Source organism: Dama dama, chromosome 12 (genome assembly GCF_033118175.1).
Source record: "Dama dama isolate Ldn47 chromosome 12, ASM3311817v1, whole genome shotgun sequence".
NCBI lineage: Eukaryota > Metazoa > Chordata > Mammalia > Artiodactyla > Cervidae > Dama > Dama dama.
Genome location: NC_083692.1, coordinates 6,504,722 through 6,528,210, shown reverse-complemented (window position 1 = coordinate 6,528,210; position 23,489 = coordinate 6,504,722).

Here is a 23,489-nt window from a genome sequence, read left to right as displayed (position 1 = left end):
TGTAGAATTGAGCACACTGTATGCTTATTGTGAAATGCATCAGTTCAGTTCAGTCGCTCAGTCATGTCTGACTCTTTGGGATCCCATGGACTGCAGCACACCAAGCCTCCCTGTCCATCACCAACTCCCGGAGCTTACTCAAATTCCTGTCCATTGAGTCAGTGATGCCATCCAACCATCTCATCCTCCGTTGTCCCCTTTTCCTCCTGCCTTCAATTTTTCCCATTATCAGGGTCTTTTCTAAGGAGTTAGTTATTCACATCAAGTGGCCAAACTATTGGAGTTTCAGCTTCAGCATCAGTCCTTCCAGTGAAATGCATAGATCTACTGAAACGGAAAACTCAATAGCATATCTTGTGTGCTGTCACCCCTTGTGAATTACCAGGCACTCCTCCAGAGGTTAACACTATCAAAAGTGCCCCATAGCACAATTAGAAAGCAACATTTCTATGGACTAAGAATAAAGAACTTTATTGAGCAGAAGGAAGCCTACCAGTCACTTCTTGAGCTATAAAGAGAAACAAGTTCAAATAAGCTTTGTAACCTATTGGAAGGCACATGGTATGCTCAAAACTAGTAGTAGAAGTAATTCAGTGGTTAAAGACAGCTATCTTTACAAGATACGATGTATTGAATTCTTCAGTTGAAAAAAAGAAAAAAGAAAAAAAAAATTCTAGATACATAGCATGAGAGGCCTCTTAGAAAATATTATTGACTCCATTTGTGTTGACTCTTTTCTAATATTATTACAAAAAGATTTATCCATATTTTAGAAAAGTTTTGGTCTTTTCTCTGTTTCAATACATCTGAACAGCAGCCTTGCGAGGGTAACATCTGTTTACCCTTTCAAATGGAAGCTAAGACCAGTGGTGCCTTACCCTAGAAATGGTGTTTGTTGTAACAATTAGGGGATAACATTTATTTAATTTTCTCTATGAATCTTACCTAAATCACTTCAATCTCAATTATTCACCATGGTGCTTATTTTATAAACTTTACACCTTTTCAATACATATCAATAGTTTTCCTTAAATGAAATACCTCCGTGAGATGTGAATTTGATTTTAGTGCATAAATAAGAAGCATAAAGAATTATTTAAGCTTCAGAGGCAAGTTATGTGAAAAGCAAAAGTATAAGAAATGAAAAGTGTTCCTGATTGCAAAGTAAACCTATATTTTATGGTGCTTTATCAAAATTTTACTTGTAAATCTGTTCTGCATTTTCAGTACATATTTATAACACCATATTTATAAATATATATACGTACATGTTTATACTAACTTCTTCTCTACTCAGTTTAATTAGTTACTCTGATATTTATAGGTGAACATTATTAATCCAATACTAGTAATTGCATAATCTATAAAATGATATGACATGTTCTTAGGGCCATAACATTAATCTATGTAAAGTGAAAACATTTCATGGTTTAGCATTTGTTAATCTAAATGCAGCCAAAAGCCTCAGTTTCTTCTCCCCTGTTTTCTGAAGTGGATTGATTCCTTTTTTTATATGAAAATTGGTACAGGAGAAGCCACACCGTGATTCTTCCCTCCTAAGGTTAACCACACAAAAGAAGTTTTACTATAGCATATTCATAAGACTAATTCAAGTAGAAGAAAACCATTTAATTATTAAGGTGACTTTTTCACATTCCCAACTGTATTCACTTAAATACAATCAAACAATATACTTTTAATTTAAATATGAGGCTTCCTAGGTGGTGCTGGTGGTAAGGAACCCTCCTGTCAATACAGGAGTTGTAAGAGGAGCTGGTTGGATCCGTGTCAGGAAGATCCTCTGGAGAAGGTCATGGCAACCCACTATGGTATTCTTGCCTGGAGAATCCCATGGCAGAGGAGTCTGGCAGGCTACAGTCCTTGGAGTTGCATGGAGTCAGACACAACTGAAGTGACTCAGCATGCACACACAATTTAAGTATGATTTAATAGTTTTAATTTATATCCAGTTAAAGCCCTTTTTATAAACTTTCTTGAAATGATAGGTTTTAGGTCTTAAAATTTAACTTTATAAATGAATTGAAATTTTGAAAATGGAAAATCTCAATATATGCTGATTTTTGTCTGCATACTTACATTGGGTTGGCCAAAATTTTTCTTTGGGCTTTTCTGTATGATGTTAATGGAAAAATGCACATATATATATATATATATATATATATATGTATGTTTTTAAATGGGCACAAGTTGTTGCCATTGATATAAAGGTGCATGTGTATAAATTAATGCAATTTTCTGTTCTACCCTTCTTGGTAGAACTAATATAGTTGGATAATTTCAACAATTACAATTTCTGGATATATTTCATTTATTTAATATGTTTCTTTTAAAGATTATATCTTGGTTCCATTCTTTTTTTTCCAATTTGTACTTATTTATTAATCTTGCCTATAAGCTTATAAGAGATTTATTGATTTATATATTTTATCTTTAAGGTAAAATAAGATTTTTACTTTAATAATAAAAGGGACCAAGTAAACTTGATCTTTCTGTCACAACATATTATATTTCAGAATATGATATAAGTTAAAATGTTTCATCTGATAGTATTCTGATAAAATATAGACCATGTATTTTGTTAGTGTACAAAGTTTACAGATGAACAAGCTGGGTTTAGGAAAGGCAGAGGAATCAAAGATCAAGTTGCCAACATTTGTTGGATCATGGAGAAAGCAAGGGAATTCCAGAAGAATATCTACTTCTGTTTCATTGACTATCTGAAAGTCTTTTACTGTGTGGATCACAGAAGACTGTGTGGATCACAGATAACTGTGGAAAATTCTTAAAGAGTTAGGGATACCAGACCACCTTACCTGTCTCCTGAGGAAACCCAGTATGTGGGTCAAGAAGCAACAGTTAGAACTGGACATGGAACAACTGATTGGTCAAAATTGGGAAAGGAGTACAATAAGTCTGTATACTGTCACTCTGCTTATTTAAATTATACTCAGGGTACATCATGCTAAATGCTGGACTGGATGAATCACAAGCTGGAAGCAAGATTGTCAGGAGAAATATCAACAGCCTCTGACATGCCATTACCACTCTAATGGCAGAAAGTGAAGAGGATCTAAAGAGCCTCTTGATCAAAGTGATAAAGGAGAGTGAAAAAGTTGGCGTAAAGCTCAACATTCAGAAAACTAAGATCAAGGAATCTGGTCTCATCACTTCATGTCAAATAGATGGGGAAACAGTAGAAACAGTGACAGACTTTATTTTGGGGGGCTCCAAAATCACTGCAGATGGTGATTGTAGCCATGAAATTAAAAGATGCTTGCTCCTTGGAAGAGAAGCTATGTCCAACCTAGACTGCTTATTAAAAAGCAGAGTTATTTTGCTGACAAAGGTCCATCTAATAAAAACTATGGTTTATCCAGTAGTCATGTATGGATGTGAGAGTTGAACTATAAAGAAAGCTGAGTGCCAAAGAATTGATGCTTTTGAACTGTGGTGTAGGAGAAGACTCCTGAGAGTCCCTTGCAGTACAAGGAGATCAAACCAGTTAATCCTAAAGGAGATGAACCCTCAATATTCATCTGAAGGACTGATGCTGAAGCAAAAGTCCAGTACTTTGGGAACCTGATACTAAGAGCTGACTCATTGAAAGAGACTGATGCTGGGGAAAGTTTGAAGGCAAAAGGAGAAGGGGGTGACGGAGGATGAGATGGTTAGATGGCATCAATGACTCAATGGACATGAATATGAGCAAACTGTGGGATATAGTGGAAGACAAAGGAGCTTAGTTTGCTGCAGTCCATGGGGTTGAAAGAATCAGACTTGACTTAGCAACTGAATAGCAACAACCACTTTGCAAGTGATTTGGACTTGTTGCTTAATGCTTCCACATATGTACACTAGCTACTAATACCTAATTATCATTAGATCAATAGGTGTTTTAAATTTTGTTAACTTCTCCACAAAGCAAGTACTTAGGGCTGTGTGTGCCTCCCAAATGGATTAAACTCTCTATTGGTGAGCTGATTTTTTAACAGGGGTTAACCAGTGCAGTCGTTTTGTGTTAATTTATTTAAGTGTCACTTGAATTCCATAAGAAACTAAATTAACTGAATAGTGGGAAAAGTAAAGGAATTATTTCAATATCATGTATCAACAATTTTTCCTGTTTTGTTCTTTGTCAGGAATGAGATATTGACATTTGATGGATACTAGATTTTGCTTTTTGAAGTGAAATAAAAACAAAGAAAAAAGCAGAGTAATCTACCATTGATGAAACTGTGTATTGGTTAATATTTGACTATTAGTTATTTAAAGTAATTTGTCAGTTTTTAAATTATCTTTCTTTTTATCAAAATTGGTAAGGTTATCAAGTTATCATATTAAAATTAGTAACACTAGAATCAATGTATGCTATTTTCCTTTTCATTTATTTATGCCTGGAATTTAACTGGACTCCTGAAATTCCCACTGGGGTTCTGTACAGTGCAGAGGTAGAATCAGTAAACACTGAAGTTAAGTACAATGTAAGTGTTGGACCAAATATACTAAACAATGGATTACCTTGATGGTTTCTGTAACTGAGCATACAATTTGCCACTTTGAATACATTAAAAATTGGTAGAGTTTGTGGTTTATCAGCTGTAAATGCTCTTAGTGTTCATCAGTGTGGATTCATCCATTTTATTGCAATACCTAAAACATAGAATAAAGTATGGGAAAATCCTATATTTGCATATACTTAGAACATATATTTAACATAGTTCATTAAGTTGTAATATTTGTTTGAGATCATTTTTGCTTCAACAAGTAAGCATTACTTAATGCCCCAATCTTGTCTCTTTCTCTCAAGAGGTAAGCATAACTCTAAAATTGGTAAGAGCCCTTACAATTCACATCTTTATAGGTAGGCAACTCCAACAACATATTTTTTTTTTGCTTTAAGTTGCTTACAATTGAATTAATACAGTATATGTCATTTTGCTCTTTGCTTTTCTTTAAAAGTATTGTTTTTGAGATGTATACACATGTAGTGTTCATATATATATACATATATATATATGTAAGTATAAATGTAGTTAATTTTAATTTAGAATTTCATTATGAATATGTCATCACTTATTTATGTATTCTCCAGATGCTGCATGTTTATGTCATTGCCAAATGTTCACTGATGATGCAAACATAATATTGAAGGTGAAAAGTGTTTCCTGAGTATTTCCTTGGAATTAAATTTTTTTGATGGTAGGATTTGTATGTCTTGGTCTTAACAGATTTAAATCATGAATTCAACTCTCTGCTTAGATTAAAAAATAAAGCACTTGGAATATTTCATTAATTCATATTGGATGATAAGAGGTGGTAGATAATCTGAAATAGATCATACAGAACTAAAAGCATTTTAATCTGATTCACCAAGGCAGCATACCATCTGAAAATCAAGACTCTCATTTGGACGGACACCGTGACCCAACACGTGGAATCCAATTAACAGAAGTTAGATAAGACCATTATCTGACCTGACCCTCTGACCCGTTTCTTCTATTCCATCTCTTACTTATTTCCAGGATTATCTTCAAAACAGAAATATGGTCATGCCAAGCCCTAGCTTCAAAACTGTTGATAGTCTTCCAATGCACCAACATATTTCTAACCTACAAGAGAAAATTAATCTTTGTTCCTTTATTTTTTTCACCCTCTTCTCTTTACACTAAACTCCACTCAAACCTTTAAGCTTTGAATTATGCAGGTAAGGCCCTGCATGAGACACGATTTCTCATATCTTCCAGGTCTTTGGATGTATTCTTCCTCCTATCCAGAATGCACTTCTCATCTTGCAGTGTAATGTCTGTAAGGGACACCTCTGATAATGCCTTTTCTAGGAAGCCTTCCTGGTAGCTCTCCCCAAGTAAAATTAATCCTTCCCCATCTGGCATTTCATATATATATATATAGGAACATTTGGCACATGTCTTTTTTTAACCCTAAAATACTGAGTGCCAAAGACAGCTTGACAAAACATAATTTTAAAACCTTAATAAACTGAGATTATATCTAACTTATATCTGCAAATTAGGGGTATTCAATAGATGTGTGCTCAAAATGTAAATGAAATCTACTGTTTATTATGTGTTTTTGGTTAATTAAACATATATTGAGGGAATAGGTATGATGTGCTAATTTGTGTTCTACCTGATGGAAATATAACTTTGAGCTCCTCTCCCAGGGGAAAGAAAAAAAGAATTGAGGTACTTGAACCCCCCACCACCACAGACTGTTGCCTGTTATTTGCATCTCTGAATCATAGGTTGTCTTTGACCAGAGTACATGGTTAAACTAAGTGACCTCTCCTGAAATTGAGCTAATGGCAAGCACCTCATTTGGATAGTGTTCTAAACCACTACCGTGGCAATATTTTCATGTGTAAGTTGTGAATGGATGAAACTTATGAAATGATTATCTAATTTACCTCCTGAACTCAACTAAAATACCTTGAGTGGATAACATTTTGAGGTGAGGAGAAACCTTGGAAAATTGGCTCCCAGCCATTGAAGATGGAGCACTGCTCGAGCTATTACATTTCGCCTCATGCTATAATTTAGTCTTGCCCTTTGCAGGATCTCCAAATACCACACAAACATTATATTTACGACAGCAGAAACTGCAGCTAACATTCTACAAGCACTTGTACCATAGATCCTTCCACTCACGGAAAAAAACGAAAATTGAAATCATGTTCTCTTGGACAGACTACAAAGACCTGATCACAGTTCCCTTGTCATTTTTCTCTTTTTGAGAAATATAACTTTCAACTACTTTTGAATTATGTGAGAGAAGACAGTGTATATTTTCTACTTTAAAAGCAATTTGAGGTGGAGTTCCCTGGCACAAAGGCAATTTAGAAAGCTTAAGAGTTGAAACTCCCCTTTGTATGGTATATACTGAATAGAGTTATTAGCAATCAGAGCTGTTTTCAAATGCTCAGTACAAAATTGCAAGAGTGTTTAGGTTTATAAATGCTTTGCAGGCAATGGAAGTGTCAAACTGAGGGTACTATTTGTTCAGTTAGAATTTTGAAAAATGATGAGCTCTTTGGTGCCAGCCATTTTAATTGTTTAAGGCTTTTCAAATTAAAAAAAAAGAACAGAAATTAAATGCAATAAATGAAGTAAGGCATTTTGATATTTCATATGAAGTATAATTCTATTATCTTACTTGTAATTTATTAAAATGCTCCACATAATTCAGAAATGTATTAATGCAACATTAAGATCAAGAGCTTTGGACTCAGGAAGTAATTGGTTTAAACCTCATCCTCACCGTTCATATGTTTACTGTGAGAAAAGTCCTTAACCTACCATGCTTCCTCAGTTTTCATGCATGCTAATTCACTTCTTTGTGACTCCACGGACTGTATCCCACCAGGCTCCTCTGTCCATAGGATTCTCTAGGCAAGAATACCAGAGTGGGTTGCCATCCCCAAAGCAGGGACGTTACTTTGCCAACAAAGGTCCATCTAGTCAAGGCTATGTTTTTTTTCAGTAGTCATGTATGGATGTGAGAGTTGGACTCTAAAGAAAGCTGAGTGCCGAAGAATTGATGCTTTTGAACTGTGGTGTTGGAGAAGACTCTTGAGAGTCCCTTGGACTGCAAGGAGATCCAACCAGTCCATCCTAAAAGAGATCAGTCCTGGGTGTTCATTGGAAGGGCTGATGCTGAAGCTGAAACTCCAATACTTTGTCACCTGATGTAAAAAATTGACTCACTAGAAAAGACCCTGATAATGGGAAAGATTGAAGATAGGAGGAGAAGGGGACGACAGAGGATGAAATGGTTGGATGGCATCACCGACTTGATGGACATGCGTTTGGGTGAACTCCGGGAGTTGGTGATGGACAGGGAGGCCTGGCATGCTGTAGTCCATGGGGTCGCAAAGAGTCGGACATGACTGAGCTACTGAACTGAACTGAACTGAACCTTCAGGGGATCTTCCCCATCCAGGGATCAAACCTATGTCTCTTATGTCTCCTGCACTGCAGGCGGGTTCTACTGGTACCTCTGGGAAGTCCTACTTATGCATGAAATATTTGTATGTCCTTTATCATATTTAAGTTGCTAGGTTGGTGGAAAAGGTCCATGTTCGTTGAGAATATCCCACGCTTCCATCCCAAACTTAATTCATAGTTTTTAAGAAGGCAACGTGCTTTCCTCACATCATAAATGATATCCAGGGAGGAAATATTTTGAAAGTATTTTTAAAGATCCCAGGTCTTTCATAAAGTAATAAGTTAGTGATCAGGCTTTGAATTTATACAGCATACAGATAGGCAATTCACAGAAGAATTTTGTTCACAGCATTGTCACTTAAGTCCCAACTCATAGACGTTAGTGTAACCTATGTGGGTAGCTCTGCACATATTTTCAAGATGCAAGGAGTTCTTAAGGGGCAAGATGAAATTCTTCTATCCAAATATCAAGGTGGCTATTACGCTGACAGATGGCATAGGAGAAAAAAAATAGCATTTAAAGTTCAGGTCATTTTTAAGAATGGGAAGCATGTTGCTGTATCACTCTGGAAGTCATACATAAGTTAAGGAAAATGAAGGTTAGTTAGAACTGAAAGCACACACATATACCTAGATGAAGGAAGCTGGGCAGGTAATAGTAAATGAATGGATGCACGTGTACATAGATAAATATGAATAAATGACTTACATGGGCCTCAAATCAGAGAAGTTGCCAGACTCTTCAAGGAGGTCTAGAAGATGTAGCTGAAATGTATCCTCTGATGGCATACCTAAAATAGTTTAAGGAAATGTTTATTAATGCCTTCAATCAACTTAGACTTCCTTTAAGGTCTACACAGGATAGAATATCTGTAGAATGCTATTTTCTAAAAAATTGAAAAATATTAATGGGGAAAAATTTCGATGTCACAGCATAAAATCATCTAAAATATGATAGAGTGCTACTATTTAAACTTCTGTATGATAATCATCTTAAATGTATTTTCCTCATGATTAATAATGCTGATCACCTTTTAGATTGCTTCACTGTCATTTTATCTTTTGCATAATGATTTTATTTGTGAAGTGTCTCTTCAGATTATTGTCAATTTATTTTTATTAGGCTGTGTTTTATTGAGTTTTGGATGTTCTTTGTATATGTCACTCGTTCATTGAGTTGTGTCTAACTCTTTGAGACCCTGTGGACTGTAGCTCACCATTCTCCTCACCAGGAATTTCCCAGGAAAGAATCCTGGAGTGGGTTGCCATTTCCTTCTGCAGAGGATCTTCCTGAAGGTAGGATTGGCAAGCAAACTCTATACCATTGAATTGCCTGAGAAGCAGTGCTTTATGTCCTTATATAAGTTGAATATTAATCAGCATCAGAAGGTGCATTGAAAACATTTTCTTCTACTATATGGCTCATCTCTTTTACTCCTTAAAGATATATTTTAATGAATAGATTAGTGAAGTTCAGTTTATCAATTTGTATGGTTCTCATTTTTAAGTCAAGAAAATGTTTCATTTATGCAAGCAAATATATTTTTCTTATAATTTCTTCTAGATATCTATAATTTTAAGTTTTATAGTTAAGTTTATGTCCATTCTTAATTTGACTTTTTATATGGTGTAAGATAAAGTAAAAATTCTTTCTTCTTTATCTTCAAATGATTATTTAATTGCTATGGCACTATTATTGAAAATAATTCCTATTTTATTTTTATTCCATTTCTTATTTTGACCTTACTAAAATTCAATGTGCCATTTAAGCATAGTAATTTGAAATCTATATTTTGTTTCTTTAGTAAAATGTCAATGCTACTCTGTTCTGTTTTGGATTCCTTGGTGGCTCAGCTGGTAAAGAATCTGCCTTCAGTGCAGGAGAATTGAGTTTGATTCCTGGGTTGGGAAGATCCCCTGGAGAAGGGAACAGCTACCCACTCCAGTAGGCTTAAAATAAATCCCAAGTGGCTCAAATAGTAAAGAATCTTCATGCCAATGCAGGAAATGTGGGTTCAATCCATTGGTCAGAACAAAGATCACTGGAGGAGGAAATGGCAACCCACTCCATTATTCGTGACTAGTAAATTTCATAGACAGAGGAGACTAGCAGTCTACCGTCCATGGGGTCACAAAGAGTCAGACATGACTGAGCCACTGAGCACTCACACAAAACAAATCAAATTCTTATCTTGGTAATTTTCTTCCATGATTGTTACTTTGCTATTCTATTGTGCTCCTTATGTTTCCAATAAATTAAGAATTCATTTGTCAATTTCTAAAAAAAAATAATACAAATATTTCCTATTATTTCAGATGAAGTTTTGTTAAATCTACAGATCAAATTTGGGAAAATTGTCTTCACAATATGAATCTTTCAGTTTGAATTAGGTATTATTTAAAGTTTCTCCGTATGGTTTTTGTAAAATTTTAACTCTAGTAGTCTTTCATTCTTTTAATAAAATAATCCTTAAGTGTTTACACCTTTTGATGCTATAGTACATATGCTATTTTCAATTTTCATGTACTCGTTCCTAAGAAAACAATCATCTTATGTTGACTTTATATCTGTGGACTGGTCAAAAATCATATATATGCTACAGTAGATTTTTGTGTATACCTTTGAATTTTAATGTAAGTAACTGTGCCAACTGCACAGGGAGAATTTGATTTTTCCCTTTTCAATATTTATACTTTTATTTCTCTTGGTTTTTACCTTAGATGTTTTCTCGTGTACAACACTGAATAGAAAAGGTGAGGAAATAGATTCATGCCTTGTTCCCAAACTTAGGGGAGACATGTCCACTGTTTCACCATTATGCAAGTTGTTATCTATAGGCTTTTTGCAGTTGCCTTTTAACCGATTGACAAAATTGTCTCTCTATTCCTAGCTTGCTGCAAGTATTCTTTATGAGTGTGTATTGAGTTTTCTCCAATGATTTTTCTGCATCTCTTTGGATGGTCAAGTAATTTTTCCTGATTTTTTTTATATTAAACCATCTCTATCTCCCTTGCTTAAATTCTTCATGTACAGTATGGATTTGATTTGTTAATAGTTTGTTAAGGCTTTGCATCTGTATATACAAGACATAGCAAATTTTATTTTACTTTCTCATAATTTTCTTGTCAGATTTTGATATGAAGTTTATTATCCCCTCATAAAAAGAGTTGGGAATATTTTTCTTTTTTTACATTCTGGTAGAGTTTGACAATATTCAGAACACAATTTCAAAATACTCTACCTCCAAAAGATGGGACAATTGGAACATCAAAAAGAAAATTATCATAAGGAATCAAAAAACATTATTTGTGAGTTCAAAAATCATCGATAAACTTTGGAGATAGGAAATGTGATTTAAAAAAAAGAAACAGGGATAAAAATCTTAAACTGTCTTTTCTATATGAACTGTACCATAAGTAGAGAGGAGAGATTTATCTTTAAAGAGGTATTCTGTCTAACAAGCAAAAGATATGACAGAATTTGTGTATCAACATTTTCAAGTGCCCTACTGAATTTGTGAGTCTATCCAATGTTCATCAGTGACTGCAAACATCTCATAAAGAAGATAAAATATACACACTCACATACACACACTCACACAAGATGTATAACATCCAGTTGATTTACCTTGATGACTGCTTGTGAAGTAATTTAACCAAAATAAATCTGAATCTCAGTTTGACCAAGATTCTAATGTAACTCCCATATTATAGAAAATACATGGAACAGATAATGTTAAAGTATGCTTAAAGTATGCAATCAGCAGTATCCAGACTGGGCAACTATACAAAATAAGAATCTTGTTTCATCAATCAAAATGAAAAAAAAAAAATGTTAAAGAGAGGTATTTATATTTATAGAGGCTCAAGAGATATATCATTCATTGAAATATGTAACACTATTTGGGAACCAAAGCAATTATATAAATAGCACATATGGTGGCATGTGCACATACTTTACAAGTATAGGGGACTTTTTGGCAGTCCAGTGGTTAAGACTTTGCCTTCCCACAAAGGTAATGAAGGTTTGATTCCTGGTCAGGGAGCCAAGATCTCACATGACTCGTGGCTGAAAAACCAAATGATAAAGCAGAGAAAATGTGTTTCAATAAATTCAATAAAGACTTTAAAAATGATCCACATCAAAAAAAAAAAAAAACATAATAGAGAAGCATGTTGCTTATTTCTACTTTTTTAGTAAGTTTTCGAATTTCTGTAATTACTTAAAAATAATAAGTGGATAGAATAAATAATGCATTCTTCCTAACATGTTTAAATACGAAATTCATGGCATCACCTGTGAACTATTTGTGTTAAACTTGCTGAATCTAATTTTATCGAAGTTCTGGCTATGGTTTGAGTTTAAATGAAATGCGAAGGCTAGAGGGATAAACTGAGCAATAGAAAGTGAAAACAAGAGGTCAGAGTCCAGAGGAAGAAATTATTCAGGAAAACTGAAAGTAAGTCAGTGTGATGAGAAAAGGAAGGGAAACTGTTCTAAAGAAGACAGACTAAGGACACAACATCCAAACACAATTTGTGTAAACCATTTAGGACCTGATCAGAGCAATCACATGGTGAAAAAGATGTAGGGTGGCAGCAATTGATGAGGGCATGGATAATAATGATACTTAAAATCTATTAATCTTACTAGATATCAAAATAGTATATTTATCATGTAAGAATACATTCTATATGTAACTTTATAAAATATTTTTAATTTATATTTTTCATTGTCAAAATATGATAACACATTTACAGGAGACTTGAAAGCTACAGGACAAGGTTACATATGCTTTGACTATACATTTCAATTGTTTTGTTAATTAGATAAATTAAGATTTTTACCTGGCATTTTAATATCAAACCCTCAAAAATGAATATAATGAATGAACAGAGAAGTAGAAGAATATAGTAGACCTGAAAAGCACTGTGAACCAATTCAACATAATTAAGATTCATGCAATATTCACACAACAGTAGGGTACAAATTCTGTTCAAGTTCCCATAGACTAAACTAGGAGACACTGGAAAACACATCCAGGGACATAAGTTCAGTTTAGATCAGTCACTCAATTGTGTCTGACTCTTTGCGACCCGATGGACTGCAGCATGCCCGGCTTCCCTGTTCATCACCAACTTCCAGAACTTACTCAAACTCATGTCCATTGAGTCAGTGATGCCATCCAACCATCTCATCTTCTGTTGCCCCCTTCTCCTCCCACCTTCAATCTTTCCCAGCATCAGGGTCTTTTCCAAAGAGTCAGTTCTTCACATCAGGTGGACAAAATATTGCAGTTTCAGCTTCAGCATCAGTCCTTCCAATGAACACCCAGGACTGATCTCCTTTAGGATGGACTGGTTGGATCTCCCTGCAGTCCAAGGGACTCTCAAGAGTCTTCTCCAAAACCACAGTTCAAAAGCATCAATTCTTTGGTGCTCAGCTTTCTTTATAGTCCAACTCTCACATTCACACATGACTACTGAAAAAAACCATAGCTTTGACTAGATGGACCTGAGTTGGCAAAGCAATGTTTCTGCTTTTTAATATGCTGTCTAGGTTGGTCATAACTTTTATTCCAAGGAGCAAGTGTCTTTTAATTTCATGACTGCAATCACCATCTGCAGTGATTTTGGAGCCTAAAAAAATAGTCAGTCACTGTTTCCACTGTTTCCCCATCTATTTGCCATGAAGGGCTGGGACCAGATGCCATAATCTTAGCTTTCTGAATGTTGAGTTTTAGGCCAACTTTTTCACTCTCCTCTTTCACTTTCATCAAGAGACTCTAGTTTTTATTCACTTTCTGCCATAAGGGTGGTGTCATCTGCATATCTGAGGTTATTGGTATTTCTCCTGGCAATCTTGATTCCAGCTTTTACTTCATCCAGTACAGCATTTCTCATGAAATAGTCTTCATATAAGTTAAATAAGCAGGATGACAATATACAGCCTTGACATACTGCTTTCCCGATTTAGAACCAGTCTGTTGTTCCATGTCCAGTTCTAACTGTTGCTTCCTGACCTGCATACAGATTACTCATGAGGCAGGTCAGGTGGTCTGGTATTCCCACCTCTTTCAGATTTTTTCCACAGTTTGTTATGATCCACAAATTCAAAGGCTTTGGCATAGTCAATAAAGCAGAAATAGATGTTTGTCTGGTACTCTCTCGCTTTTTTGATGGTCCAGCAGATTTTGGCAATTTGATCTCTGGTTCCTCTGCCTTTTCTAAATCCAGCTTGAACATCTGGAAGTTCATGGTTCATGTACTGCTGAAGCCTGGCTGGGAGAATTTTGAGCATTACTTTGCTAATGAGTGAGTTGAGTGCAATTGTGTGGTAGTTTAAACATTCTTTGGCATTGCTTTCTTAGGGATTGAAATGAAAACTGACTTTTTCCAGTCCTGTGGCCATTGCTGCATTTTCCAAATATGATGGCATATTGAGTGCAGCACTTTCACAGCATCATCTTTTAGCATTTAAAATAGCTCAACTGCAATTCCATCACCTCCACTAGCTTTGTTCATAGAGGTGCTTCCTATGGCCCACTTGACTTTGCATTCCAGGATGGCTGGCTATAGGTGAGTGATCGCATCATCATGATTATCTGGTTCATGAAGATCTCTTTTGAATAGTTCTGTGTATTCTTGCCAGCCTCTTAACATCTTCTGCATTTTTTAGTTTCATACCATCTATGTCCTTTATTGAGCCCATCTTTGCATGAAATGTTCCCTTGGTGTCTCTAATTTTCTTGAAGATATCGCTAGTCTTTCCATTCTGTTGTTTTCCTCTATTTCTTTGCATTGATCACTGAGGAAGGCTTTCTTATCTCTCCTGCTATTCCTTGGAACTCTGCATTCAAATGGGTATATCTTTCCTTTTCTCCTTTGCTTTTTGCTTCTCTCCTTTTCACAGCTATTTGTAAGGCCTCCTCAGACAACCATTTTGCCTTTTTGTATTTCTTTTTCTTGGGGATGGTCTTGCTTATTGTCTCCTGTACAATGTCATGAACCTCCGTCCATAGTTCTTCAGGCACTCTGTCTATCAGATATAATCCCTGAATCTATTTGTCACTTCCACTGTATAATCATAAGGGATTTGATTTAGGTCATATCTGAATGGTCTAGAGGTTTTTCCCTACTTTATTCAATTTAAGTCTGAATTTGGCAATAAAGAGTTCATGATCTGAGTCACAGTCAGCTTCTGGTCTTGTTTTTGCTGACTGTATAGAGCTTCTCTATATGGCCAAAGTTTCTCTTTGCAGCCATCTTTGGCTGCAAAGAATAAAATCTGTCTGATTTCGGTATTGACCATCTGGGGTTGTCCATGTATAGAGTCCTCTCTTGTGTTGTTGAAAGAGAATGTTTGCTATGGTCACTGTGTTGTCTTGGCAAAACTCTATTAGCCTTTGCCCTGCCTCATTCTGTACTCCAAGGCCAAATTTGCCAGGGACATAAAGCAAGGTGGAAAAATTTCATGGTCTAATTGTATTGAAATAATAGAGTCTGTTCTCTTATCATTGTGGAAGTATGTTAGAAATCAATATCAAATAATGTTTGAAAATGATCCACATATTTTCAAGAGCAATGTGACATTTACTAAGAGAGATGTTCGACTTAGCCATCGAAAGTCTCCATAAAATTAGACTATAATATGTAATATTTATTGTGTGTGATCATAATATTAAGGTCAATTAAGAAAATGTTATTCTTTCATAATTGCATTCTGAACTATTTGGGGATGAATTTCCTAGGAATTATTTTAAAATAACATTTCAGTAGGGAAAAAATATAACAAGCAAATATGACAAAATGATAATTCTTTAATTGAAGTTTGGGGCTTACTATGTTATCTTATCAATATTTATAGATGTTTCAAAATCTCATCTTATAAAACTTTGCTATAATATTAATAATATTAATAAAATGCCTTAGCTTCTCATCTATCATCAGTAGCATCCAGATCATTAACGTTCATTAAAAGTTGTTCTCTGTTCATTTAAACTCATTTGGTAGTATGTATTTACTAAGAAATCTTTTGCCAACTACTCAGCTTTATGAACCTGTATGTATTCTTGAAAGTTGTAAAATGTATGATTCTTAGAATGTCATCTAGCTTATTTCAGTCAACTTCTTAACAATCCTCAACAGTTATGGATTGATTTTAACAAATATTTAGATTTAGAAATCACTTCAAAAAAAAATTACGTACTGATATCTACATATCATTGGTGCATAATAGTTCCTTTTCTCATTCAATTATCACTTCTTAATATAGACACTGAGGATTTGTTTTCATTGCCTATTAAAGACTTTCCCAGAAAAGTTAGAAAGAAAATATCATATAATTCACAGGATCCTGAGTCATGCAGGCAGTCATTACAGACATTGTAAAATAAAGTCATCTTGCTAAGATTTCTTGAAAAAGAAGGTAAAGTTACGGAGATTGCTGCATTGCTTATAGCAAAAAATCAATATAATAAATTACATATTTTATATCCACCTATAAATGCTTTAGATACATTCTGATCATTCCCCACATTCTTGCAACTTTCCATAATGCACGTTGTATATGTTCCTCTATAAACAAAGACTTTCCAGCTAGCTAGTTAACCACATAGTTAAATATAATCTTTTACATGATATAAATTTGCATCTAAATCATTCTTCATTTATAAACTTCTAGCCACTTTCAAAATTAATTAGAAATCTCCCGTAAAACTTATACCATATAAAGGTCAGTAAAGAGGTAGCAGCAATTATTAAAAATAAAATGGGATACAAGGTGAGTATCTTAACTGACCACTTTATCTAGAGATATTTCATACAAATATGTTTTTATGCTGTAAGTTCAGAATAAATAAGTCTGATAATTTTTAAATTATCTCTAGCTAGAGCAAGAAACAGCAAGGGTACTTGTTATGTGGACTTCAATTACTCCATTTTATTAATGGTAACAGCAGTTTGAAGATTCAAATGGACATGGAATTACATGGAAAAGGAGAGCCATGAAGAGAGAAAAATACATTCTTATTTGAAATAAGTCAACATAGGCACAAACAAGTCAGCTCCGTTTCTTTTTATAAAACTGTTCTTAATTGCTTAGAAATTTTAATCCAAGTTTTTCCATCTGTGCTGGGAAATGTATCCATCATCTTTGATCTATAACTAGCCATTGGGTTCCTTGAGGGCCATTGAGCCCTTACTTGAGGGTTCATCTCTTGGAATGAATATGTAATTTATCTTCCAAAGCAGAACAGGATTTGAGAGGGCAAGAATGAATTTTGAACAACTGCACTGCTCTAATAAACATAAATATGAACAGCCCTGGACAGACTGGAGCATCTGCTTACCCTCTGCATGACCCCTCTATTCTTTTCTCTTAATACTGACTTTATTTTTTGGCCTCCCATATGATACTAGTGGTGGTAAAGAACCTGTCTGCCAATGCATGAGACGTAGGAAACAAGAGTTCAGTCCCTGGGTCAGGAAGATCCCCTGGAGGAGGGCATGACAACTCACTCCAGTGTGCTTGCCTAGAGAATCCATGGACAGAAGAGCCTGGCGGACTACAGTCCATAGGATCTCACAGAGTCAGACACTACTGAAGCAACTTAGCACGTGAACACATGTTTTTTTTTCACTTATTTCTTTGGCTGTGTAGGATGTTAGTTGCAGAGAGTGGGATCTTTGCTGCATCCCATGGGATATTTCAGCATGGAGCACAAACTCTTTAGTGGTGGTATGGGTTCCGTAGCCCCAGGGCATGTGGGGCCTCTTAGCTCCCCAACCAGGGATTGAATCCCTTCCACTGCGCTGTTCTGTGGATTCTTACCTGCTGAACCACCAAGGAAGCTCCCTCTATTCTAAGTCATAGGCAATCATTAGAAGAAGACTGTGGGTTGTGAATCTTTACTATAAAATCTTCTGGATCTCAGGACGTCTGTCAGATGCTCACCCAGAGTGAAATGTACAGGACACCGTGGACCCAACAGTAATTCAGGAGAGCGCACAGATGAACCGTCTCCTTGTTTTGGGTTCCTTGCACACCCCTGACCTCAACATATCCCTAACCGTCTTCTCAGGGTGATATACTTATTCCTCTTTCCATCTCCCCTTGTTCAGTTTGGAGTCTTCTCACCCGAGTGAGAAGAAGCTAGCACCAGCACGAGTCGGTTACTCGAATTCTCTCCTTAGATGTCTGTCCTCAATCCCGGCATCTCAGGTGGCACAAGTGGTAAGGAATCCGCCTGCCAGTGCCGGAGATGCAAGTGATGCGGGTTCAGTCCCTGGATCCAGAAGATCCCATGGGTAAGAAAATGGCAAACCACTCCAATATTCTTCCCTGGGAAATCCCATGGACAGAGGAGCCTGGTGGGCTACAGCCTTTGGAGTTGCAAAGAGTCAGACACGGCCGAACAGACACACGCCACACCTTAAACATAATGATATATTTCAGAGAATGTATGGCATCAGGCTTCATTCCTCTGATTTCTTGCTGATTACAGGAAGGTCTGTCTAAACCAGGATGTCCCATTTAGGAAGCTATTAACAACATGCATTTACTGAGCACTTGAAATTGTCTAGTGTAATTCGACATGGAGTTAAAGTACAAAGTACACATTAGATTTGCAAGGTTTGGTATGAAAATCATAATGTAAATATTTCATTAATAATTTTATATTGATTGCATTTCAAAATGTTAAATATATGTGGCAAAATAGAATATTTTATTAAAATTGACTTGTTTTTCTTTTTTTGTTTGTTTTTCTTTTTTAATAGTTACCAGAATATTTTAAATTATATATATGATCTTCTTGTAGCTCACATTATTTTTCTGTTGGGCAGTTCAGGTAAAGATTTGTCCTACTTTGCTTTCTGTTGATTATGGAGTGCCTTGCCTTCTTCTGTCTTTTATATCTTATGGCATCAGCCAAGACTGAAGGAAATAATATTTTCCAGTCCACATTTAACCTTTTGCAGCCTATTGAAAAAATGTTGCTATGCCATGTACTGTGATATGCTAATAGTCTAGAACCTCCTATGGTATCAAGACTTTCAAAATAGGACCCAGTGCTTTCTCTGGTCCTGTTTAGACACATTTTCAATAGGTTTTCAGCAGAACCTAACACCCAGCACAGCCACCAGCCCTATCTTTTATTAGCATTGCATATTATAAGATAGTCCAAATGAAAAATGTTACATTTTTATATTAATTTAAGGAATGCATTTCATATAACCTTGATTGTCATTAAACCAAAAATCCATTCTTTCTGATTGAAATTTCAAGATGTACAACCACCTGCGACCCACTTCCTTAGGTAGATCACATCAGCCAAAAATCAATCTCTTTTACTGTAGGATTCTTCTTCCTTACCACCCGTTGCCACTGGCAAAGGAAGGATATTTTCCTGCTCTAAGAGAATACGACAGCTGTTCCTTATTTATAGTCAGTAAGCACGTACAATTTTATATCTCCTAGTCTGCCTCCTATATGTTAGCAAAGATATATATGTGCGTGTATGTGTGTTTTTATGTGGCCGTGTGTATACATTTAAACTATATTCTTTGCATCCACTGTTATCAGTAAGTTATTCAATAAAAGCTACTTTCATGGCATTACATACTTTGAGATGACCATTAGTAGATGTCAAAGAAATAAATTATCATCTGTGGTAATCTGACAGTTACTTAATGTAACTAAATCTTTACTGAATATATTAATGCATGCCTCTCACACTATACATTCATAAGACTCAGGAAAAAAGAAAACCTCTGTCCTGATTTATGGATGGAAAATTGACTTCCAAATTTACTATCCACTACCAATAAATAAAATGATTTTAAACCTTGTTAATTCTTCACTCTGCTTACATTAGTTTTCGGTCAATTTAATCCATCCCAGGAAATACACTTGGCATAAATGTAGCTCAGAAGAAATGAATCATTGAAATTCATTCCCCCACACAAAAAAAAGGAACTGTGCAGAGATGGCTCTGAATAACAACCCAACATTATCTTCCCCTTGTAACTCATTTTTTGGTTTCATTGTCTGTTCCTAAGAAAGCTAAAAACATCATTTGGAAAACTGCTGATGGCTTGGAAGATGAAACATCTCAAGATACGGCCTGAGGTCCAAATGCTGTATAACAATGGAGTGAATAAAAAGATACAAATAGAGTGAGTTCAAATGCAGAGCCCACTCACCTGTCCTTTAAGCTCTGTAAGTGTGTGAATTCATTTCACATGTTTATGTGTTAAGAAAATATTTGTTAAGCAGGGAAATCTAGTTGGTATTTGGCACAAAATACATTAAATAGGTGTCAAGCATCCTTTATGACCCAGCACACTAATATGTGTGAGTTGAACTGTCTCTAAAATTGACAGCACAGAATAAGTTGTCACATGTAGGGTTCAAGGTGCTGTAGGATTTCAGAAAGCAGGGACAGTTGAGAGTTATGAATTGTCAGAAAAAAATTGTTTATCCCCCTTAGCAACGATGAATGAGAAGTGGGAACATTGATGGACACCATAATATGTCATTGAGCTTTTCCAAATACACTGACATAAACATGGAGCAAAAAGGCTATGTTTTTTCTCTTTATTTGGCTTTTCAATTCAACATTGTTTTCAGTTTTGAAACGATTTAAAGTGTGTTGTGACAGTTAGAGGTAACATACATACAGTGACTGCAGAAGTCTTTATTCCAGTTGTTGTGCTTTTACATCCTTACCATCACGGACATTTATTAGTAAATGGGAAAATATAACTTGAGCAAACTTTGCAGACAATCTACAAATATATGGTGCTATTTCTTTATAACAAGAAATACCACATACCTGTATAAACAGAAACATTTATTATCTGGACATTTTTTGAACCTACAATTAATTTCCCCATTATTTCTTTCAGAAACAACTTGAGGGGACTAAAATACATCATTTACAGAAATTCCTCTTAATTCTGCTATAATAAATTGCTATTTATAACATTATGGAGTCCCAGCTGATTAGGTGTGTGTTTGGAGAGGGAATTAAGAGATAAAACTTTGTTTAGCACAAGAGAGAATGCTTCTCCCTTGTACCAGTTGTTTTGGAATTAGCCAGACAGAAATTTATACTTGAAATATACAGATGTATTTAACCTTTATCCTTATTTTTTTATACACTCTTTCTACCAACTCTGTTGAATTGGATTCAATTCAGTGGGCAAAGATTCTTCAAAAGCTGAACAAATTATAGTCTCAGGAACTCAAATTGAAGGCATTTTTATCTGTTTGTTTGTTTTTTGATTAACCACAAAACAGTAGAAATGTAGACAATGGTCAAGCCATCGGGGATCAAGCTAAAATAAATATATAGAATATTCACAGTGTTAAGAACCAAGGAATCTGCCACTGAGGCTAGACTATGACTGACAGGTCACTTTGCTGGAGTCGATTCTTCTCAGTCTTTATGCAACTAGACTTTTAAATGGGTTCCAGAGCTTAATTAATCAAGGCTTTGACAAGTAAGTCCTTAGAAAAAGAAAAAAGTCAACTGTAAAGGAAAAAAAAATTAGGCTATGAACTGCAGTTTGGATCACCAAACAGATGGATAGCAAAATTAGAACTGAGAATACCTAATTGGATGTCAACTTTAGGGTCCCTCTTAGTTTAGAACACAGACACAGAAGAACAATTATACTATTTTTTTTTCACCATGTTTTGTCATCTTCTTGCCAAATCTCATTCTTATGTTTGACTGTTAAGGTGAAAAGTACTAATGCAATGCAGGCAGAAATGACATCTCTTTATAGGTCCTATCTAGGTCCCTTGAGAAGCTATTTCTCTTTTTAAGAGGTAAATTGCAAAAATGAACTCTGGGACTTCCTTCGTGGTCTAGTTGCTAGGACTTGTGCTTCTAACACAGGGGGTATGAGTTCGAACCCTGGGCGGGGAAGCTCTGAGTGCCTCATGGTGTGACCGAAAAAAAAAAGAAAAAAACTCTGGAATGTGGTAGCTAACACCATATGTTGAATATTTTATTACACATGATATCAAATAATTTATGAGAAAATCAATTAAAATTAGGGATCTTTCTCTCAAATGTATATTTAATCTGTTGAAGACAATACATGTAAATCCATGGCTGATTCATATCAATGTATGACAAAACCCACTGGAAAAAAAAATAATAATAAAAAATAATAATAATAATAAAAAAAATAAAATAAAATAAAATAAAACATTTTAATAAAGTTAAAAAAAAAAGACAATATAGAAACATCACATTAAAAAAATGGGGTAAAATTTATGTGTGACTGTGTTGAGTGTGTGCATGTGTATGAAATGCTCACTTAAACAATATTAATCTATTGTAAAAGCAGATTTAGAGAAATGATCACTCCATTTTCCTTTGAAAATGACACAAGGTAATAAAAGCTCTTAATTGTGTGGAAAAGATGTGCATACATTTAAACCCAAATGTGGCTTTATTTATGCTTATTTTTTGTCAACCACTTCAAAAATTTATTGCATACAGGACTAGATGTGATATAAATGCAAAGCGAAATTAGTGAAAGCTCTATGCATTCTATATGTATGTTTAAAGGGTAGTGCTATTGGACAGGCAGTTCAGTTCAGTTGCTCAGTCATTTCCTATTCTTTGCAACACCATGGCTTCCCTGTCCATCGCCAACTTTTGGAGCTTGCTCAAACTCATGTCCATCGAATTAGTGATGCCATCCAACAGTCTCATCCTCTGTTGTTCCCTTCTCCTCCTGCCTTCAATCTTTCCCAGCATCAGGTCTTTTCCAATGAGTTACTTCTTTACATCAGGTGGCCAAAGTATTGGAGTTTCAGCTTCAACATCAGTCCTTCCAATGAATATTCAAGACTTATTTCCTTTAGAATTGACTGGTTTGATCTCCTTGCAGTGGCAGTGTGATATAGTAAATATGTTCTGAACTAGAAGTCAGAAAACTTTTGAGCTCTGATTTTATCATTAACCAGTTATGAGCCCATAGATTAATCACTAACATGATTCCAGACTTTGAAAATTAAAAAAAAAAAAAATTAGGCCATACATCTCAAAATATTTTTCCTTCTGAATCCTCTCTGATCTATATTCCTGGTGTAATCCATTTTTTCAACAAACCCTTATGAGTGCCTGCTATATTTTGGCCAGTTTTCCTTCTAGGTGTAAGGAAAATAATCATAACTCCATCCAACAGCATCTCAGATTTAATAAATATAAGTCAATGGGGAGCTATGGGTTAATGGTGTGTGTTATGAAAAACACAAAGTGTGGTGCTATGCAAAATAATGTCTGGGGTTACTCTTAATGAACTAATAAGGTAGGACCATTCAGAGGGTGATACTCAGTCAAAGCTAAAGGACAGGAAAAAAGATCCAGAGGGAAAGAATTCCAAGGAAAGAATCAACAAGTGCAAGAACTGAGAATTAATCAGAAAAGAATGAAGAAACAAAAACGCGTTAGTAGGCCTGGAACCAATGGACAAGAGGGATTT